Source organism: Micromys minutus (genome assembly GCF_963924665.1).
Source record: "Micromys minutus genome assembly, chromosome: 6".
NCBI classification, from domain to species: Eukaryota; Metazoa; Chordata; class Mammalia; order Rodentia; family Muridae; genus Micromys; species Micromys minutus.
Window position 1 is genome coordinate 37,309,653 of NC_137975.1, and position 6,626 is coordinate 37,316,278.

General features: G+C 36.0%; 1 pseudogene across 1 annotated transcript; it reads left to right on the forward strand.

The window, feature by feature from the left end:
* The first annotated feature begins 4,192 nt into the window (after positions 1–4,192).
* On the forward strand, positions 4,193–5,631 carry LOC308421428 (DDB1- and CUL4-associated factor 4-like; annotated as a pseudogene). Its single transcript has one exon. The product of its transcript is annotated as a DDB1- and CUL4-associated factor 4-like (transcript).
* The last annotated feature ends 995 nt before the right edge of the window (positions 5,632–6,626 follow it).

Sequence of the window (6,626 nt, forward strand, 5' to 3'; positions counted from 1 at the left end):
GAGGAAGAGTCATGTGAGGAGTAGACCAACAAACTAGGGTTGTGATCTAAAAATAAAATGAATAAATAAATATTATATATTTAAAATATTTAAGATGTATACATTTTACTTAGAACATTTAGAATATTACTTGATATATAACCATGACCATTGTGAATGTAAATTGAATTGTGTATTAATATTTTGCTTTAATCTTTAAATTTCATTTTTAAGACTCATGTATAATTTCTACAGGTCTTCTAATTCAAGACATAAGAAAATAGAATTTTAATATATACGTCCAAAAGCTGTTTATAATTATCACATATAACATATATTTATCAATAGAATCTCACCTTTGAAAAGTTCCTGTTTTATGGATAAGTTTTACAGAAAACTGTAAATGTCTGTGTGAACCAGGCAGAATAAAATTATTCTAAAATGTATTCTGAAAAAATGATTTTACATGTACAGACACAACCTTTTGTTAAAGGTATATATCCTTCAAGTATTACCATTTATAGACTTTTCTAATATTAACCAAGGTTTCTTCATCCATGTTCCTTAATAGAAAATATTAAAAAACACTTGTTAGTATAGAAAGACCTCCTTTATATTTTAAACATCTATTTATTTATTTAGGTGCCAAATATTGAGTCTAAGGCCTGATGTATGTCAAGTTAAAACAAATTTTTTTATTTTAGAGAAATTTTGCAAAGGTGAATTAATAGGAATCTTGAAACTTTAAGAAATAAACAGCTATAATTTATTCAAATAAGCAATCTTTACTGTTTAAAACTCAAAAGTATTAACCTTTTTTATATGAATGACCCTGTGAATTCTATGAAAAGAATGGGGAATATAGATGATTGTGTTCTGCTCAGAGTTTTAACTTGCATTTGGTATAGACTATTCAAATTACCTTAATGTAATATTGCAGTCTATTTCCAGCCTGATGTTTTCTTTCTATGCATTTCTAAATTCCTCTGCTTAACAATTTTAAATTGAGTTGTAAAGTAACGACATAATTTAGGTTACTGGAATTCAATTAACTCTCCATGATACTTGTGAAAAATTGACTTATGCAATTGTAATTTCAGAAAATACAAAGTTTCACTTTTTTATAGAAAGAGTAGCTCACAAAATGGTTATTATTACTAAAGATATATTTTTGGGGGAACTACAACCTTGCAGAAAAGGCAAATAATCTCTTTCTGTCTTTTACAGTGTTGAGTTATAGGTATCCCCTAGCCTGGGAACTTTCTACTAAATCATGTAGCATGTTCAATGATTTGGGTGTCTTTAGAGATTGCTGTTTTAAAAGGGATTAAACCACTGATGACTTTAGCTTTTAACCCCAGTCATAAAATATGAGCACTCCCCTATATCCCTACAATTTAAATGCAAATAGTCTTTAAACAAAGCTAATCTTGAGGGCTTTGAGATAGGGAATGATAAATGGAAGGGGATCTTATAAAATCTGAGAGTGAATAACTCTGATTTCTGCTTCACATCAATCATCTCCCCACATAGATCAACAATTAAAATAGTTCAGTGCTTTGAGGGAGTTGGAGCAGGTAAGTTCATCACTCAGCTGCCCATGGCTGTACCCCTGGGAGACGCCAGCTGATCCAAAGGGTAAATGTTAATTGAAAAATGTGTAAAGGAGTCTGAAGATCTTCAATGGTATTTTTCCTTTTTATGTTTACTTACCTGCAGAGCCCAATCTATGCTGTGTCCAGAAAGCTTAATTTTTTTTTCTAATACAGCACAGGCACTTTTATAATGAAAAAGAAATCCATTTGTTTCATCACAAAAAGATTACCCTTTGTTGTGTTTATTTATGATCTTATCTATAAAATTTAAAATAGGAAGAGAAAATTTTAATTGGTATTTTCTTATACACCAAATATTTTTGAGATATCAACAATGGTTATTTATCAAAAGTAGGAGGCAGCATGTGTTTTTTATCCATGATATTTTCAATTTTATTAGAGAAGTTGATTTCAGATCTGGAACAAAAAACATATAAACAGAGCTTGGGATACTTTGTTGTTACAATATTAAGAAACTGGCCATGGGTAATTAATGAATATTCAGGACAAGAAATTCATTTGGATTGGTCAAGAACTAGCTAAGGAATAGTGGTGATCATGTGAGTTTACACTGACATGAATCAGCTAACCAATCAGTCTCAGTCAATAAATGAGCAAGTAAATTGATAGTCTTCTTTCATACCAATGTTTAATCAATATAAAAAAGCCACAAAAGCAAAATGTATCAACATATGATATAACATACAGCTGAAGACAGGATAAATAAAATTACATGTTAATGATAAAATAATAATTTTACAGTTAGATTACTTTAATCAAGTCATCAAATTAATATTACCACAATAATATGTACTACCATAATATTTCTAATGGTACATCATAATGAAAATGGTGATAGTTTTGAAGCATTCTAACCAAAAATCATGTATTAGTCAAACCAAGAACAAAGTCTAAAATGCAATCCACCATTACTTATCAAAGCTGCCATCGTCAAATCAAACAGATTCTAAAATTATTTTAGTGTATGGCTTCTTAGATACAAAGAAGGCAACATATAAGTCTAAGAGACATAGACTTTTATTATTCTATGGACAATATTACCCTTCTGTACTTTCCATTCTTCATGAATATCTAACTTGTCCTAAGGAATCAGGTAACATTCAAAAGACTGGACTGTAGCTTGCTATAGATGCACTAGGACTTTATAGAAATTTACCAAATCATTCTTGGAACTTTTATTTTAGTTTGGGAGTATATAAAAAATCCTTGGAAATTTATTATTGAGAATTTTATTACTCAGCTATATTGACAGAGATAAGAAATCAGCAGCACCACAAACTCAAAAGCATTAGTTTATTAACACATTGCAAAGAATACAGTGATAATACAATTGCTGTATAAAATAGACAAACTTCACATAAGCAATAGGGACTATATATAATAAATAATGGTATTTTGAAAATGCAAATAAAACTTTTAACTAATTCATTTAATATTTTAATACCTGAATTATTCTAGTAAATGACAGGGAATAAACAGGAATAATTTGTATTGAAGCCTAATTTAATTAGTGATTTTTTTTTTCTTTTTTAGTTTGCTTGTTGACATCATTATCCAGTTGTAGGAGTACTTATATTCTACAAGATAGAAAATGACCTAAAAATGTTGTGAGTTCTTTAACACTTGGTAGGTATAGAAAGAAAATAGTAAGATTGGTAAAATGACAGTCAAAAAGATAGCTTGTCAGGTAAACCCTGTACCACTAATTTGGACAATGTAAATTTGAACCCAGGGATGGATAAATAGTTGTAGAAGTAGAGAACACTAGCTATCTATTCTAATTTTTGTAGTTGTGAAGATTACAATGTACCTTCAACTACAGTCCTGGGACTGTACTTTAGAATTCCTGGACTTAACAGTGTATGAGATTTAAACATCCTCAAGGGCCTGTGAAATGGCTCAGTAGGTAAGGGCTTAAGAGGAAACTTACATCACTATATTGCAACATTATAATGACAATTTATTAATCCTCTGAAATGATGAACAAGCTATGTAATAGCATTGATATCATTTATAAATAAAAAAATGATCTCACTTTTAACATTAGAGTTCAGATGATTGAAAGTTGGCCTTGGAATTTAGCAAATGAATCTCTGTTGGAGAATTTGAAAAGAATGTTTTGGTAGCAGAGTGAAAACCTACCATCTTGTACACAACGTGTAGAGTTAATACAACATAGAATAAAAGAGAAATGGAGAAGAGACTTTTGGTCTAGTGAAGGCTTTGTTTCTTTAGTGTAGGGGAATGCAATGCCAGGAATGAGGAAGTAGTGGGTAGTTGGAAGTGAGTGCATTTTCAGGGTAACAAGGGGATGGGGAAGGGAGCATGGAAGGGAAGAAGAGGATACATTTGAAATGTAAATACAGAGAATATCTAATTAAAAATGATAAAAAGAGAAATTTTCAGCACCTGTAGGAAAGCAGTGTATATGGCTAGATGAATTATAGATTAATTGATTTTCAGAGCTTTTTATTGCTTATTTTTTCTTAATAAAAGAAATAAACGAGAACATGGGGGTCTTTCCGGATCTTCGCACGCCTCTGCGTACTCCAGCCCAGCAGTGTTGTAGCTGAAACAACCATCTGCGCAGAACAGAAATGGATAGGAACTTCTGGAAGAGTAGAAGACGTGGGCGGGGCCACCAGCAGAGCCCTGCCCTTGGGCAGTGTGATTCCAGTGAGAGGTACACCGCAGGAGCATCTCAGAGCTTACAAGATTCTGGCCACCATGATGCTGAGTCCCCATCAACCTCATCCAGCAGGGCTGGAGAGTCTTCAGTGCCAGATCTTCCAGGTTTTTACTTTGACCCTGAAAAGAACCGATACTTCTGTTTGCTCCCGGGTCACAACAACTGCAACCCCCTCACAAAGGAGGGCATCCAGCACAAGGATATGGAGAGCAGGAGGCTGCAGCTGCTGCAGCAAGAGGACAAGCAGAAAAAGAAAATTGCCAGAGTGGGGTTTAATGCATCTTCCATCCTACGAAAAACTCAACTGGGTTTTCTCAACCTCTCCAGTTATTGCCGTTTATCCCATGAGCTTCGAGTGAGCTGCATGGAGAGGAAAAAGGTAGAGATTCAGAGCTCAGACCCTTCTGCTCTGGCGAGTGACCGGTTTAACTTCATCCTGGCAGATACTACCAGAGATCGCCTCTTCACAGTGAATGACGTCAAAATCGGAGGCTCCAAGTATGGCATCATCATCCTGCAGGGTCTGAAGGCCCCCACGTTCGAGGTGCACATGCATGAGAACCTGTACTTTACCAACAGGAAAGTGAACTCTGTGTGCTGGGCCTCACTCAATCACTTGGACTCCCACATTCTGCTGTGCCTCATGGGCCTCGCAGAGACGCCAGGCTGTGCAACCTTGCTCCCAGCATCACTGTTTGTCAGCAATCACCAAGGTACAGACCAGCCTGGCATGCTCTGCAGTTTTCGGATCCCTGGGGCCTGGTCCTGTGCCTGGTCCTTGAACGTCCAGGCAAATAACTGTTTCAGTACAGGTTTGTCTCGGAGGGTCCTGTTGACCAACGTGGTGACAGGACACCGGCAGTCATATGGGACCAACAGTGATGTCTTGGCCCAGCAGTTTGCAGTCAAGACTCCTTTGCTGTTTAATGGCTGTCGCTCTGGGGAGATCTTTGCCATTGACCTGCGTTCTCCAAGTCAAGCCAAGAGCTGGAAGGCTGCCCAAATTTTCCATGACTCAGCAGTGACCTCTGTGCAGGTCTTCAAGGATGAGCAGTACCTGATGGCGTCAGACATAGCTGGAAAGTGGGTCAAGACTGCTATATAAGAATCTGGAGCCTCCATGATGCCCAGCTGCTCAGAACCATACCTTCTCCATGCCCAACCTCCAAGGCCAACATTCCCAGTGTGGCCTTCTCTCCTCGGCTTGGGGGCCCCCGGGGAGCCCCAGGGCTGCTCATGGCTGTCCAACAAGACCTTTACTGTTTCTCATACAGCTCGTCCTGTCCAGACAGTCTGAAAGAGGGCAAGTAGGAGCTCCCTCCTGCTTCTAATGAGGATGTTTTGTGAATGGTGCTTGCTGTATTCAGTTGGGAGTCCTATCCTCGGGTAGAATGCAAAGTGACTGACATGAGGGGCTGGAAAGATGGCTCAATGGTCAAGCACTGGCTGCTCTTCCAGAGGACCCAGGTTCAATTCCCATCAACCAAATGGCAGCTCACACCAATCTCGAACTCCAGTTCCAGAGAATCCAGCACCCTCTTCTGGGCTCCTTGGCACCACGCATGCATGGGATATGTATGGATAAACCATATAGGCAAAACACCCATACGTATAGAAAATAAGTTTTTTTCAATTTTCTAATTTGACAAAAGTATATTATGTGGAGTATACTGTCAATAAAGGCTCAGAGCATGAAAAAAAAAAAGAAATAAACATAAGAAAATAAAGATGGAGAAATTCTTATTCTGATCAATATTGCCTATCATTTTATTGATATTTTAACTTTTCCTCAAGTTTACAAATAATGTTTTTGCTATAATTTTTCACTTATTCTTTCGTGAAAATGCTAAGAAGTACATTTCACTTCAATGAAGCTCAGGGTAATATGAGCATCTACGGACTGGAGATATGGCTCAGAAGTTTTGAGAACTCGCTATTCTTTTAGAAGTTTGGAGTTAAATTTATTCTACTAACAGGATAGGTTGCAATTGTCTATAAGGAGATCTGATTACTTCTTCTGATATATAGGCATATACACCAAAGACTCATATACATAAAATGCAGTAAAATATTTATTAAATGAGCATTTCTTCTTTTGAAAGACCAGTGAATTGAGCTGAACTTCATTTTGTATGCACACCATCTCTGGTCCTATTAAATCATTTATTCGTTTGTAAGATCATGAGGTAATTAAAATATAAAAATATAGCAATGGCTATGTAATGCTCAGGAACAAATAAGTAAGACATTATATATCCATAAAGAACATATATGGGGGTGTATAATTATTTCTATACACATGCATGCACATTTGTGAAGGTGTGCTTACAATTGAAATTTTC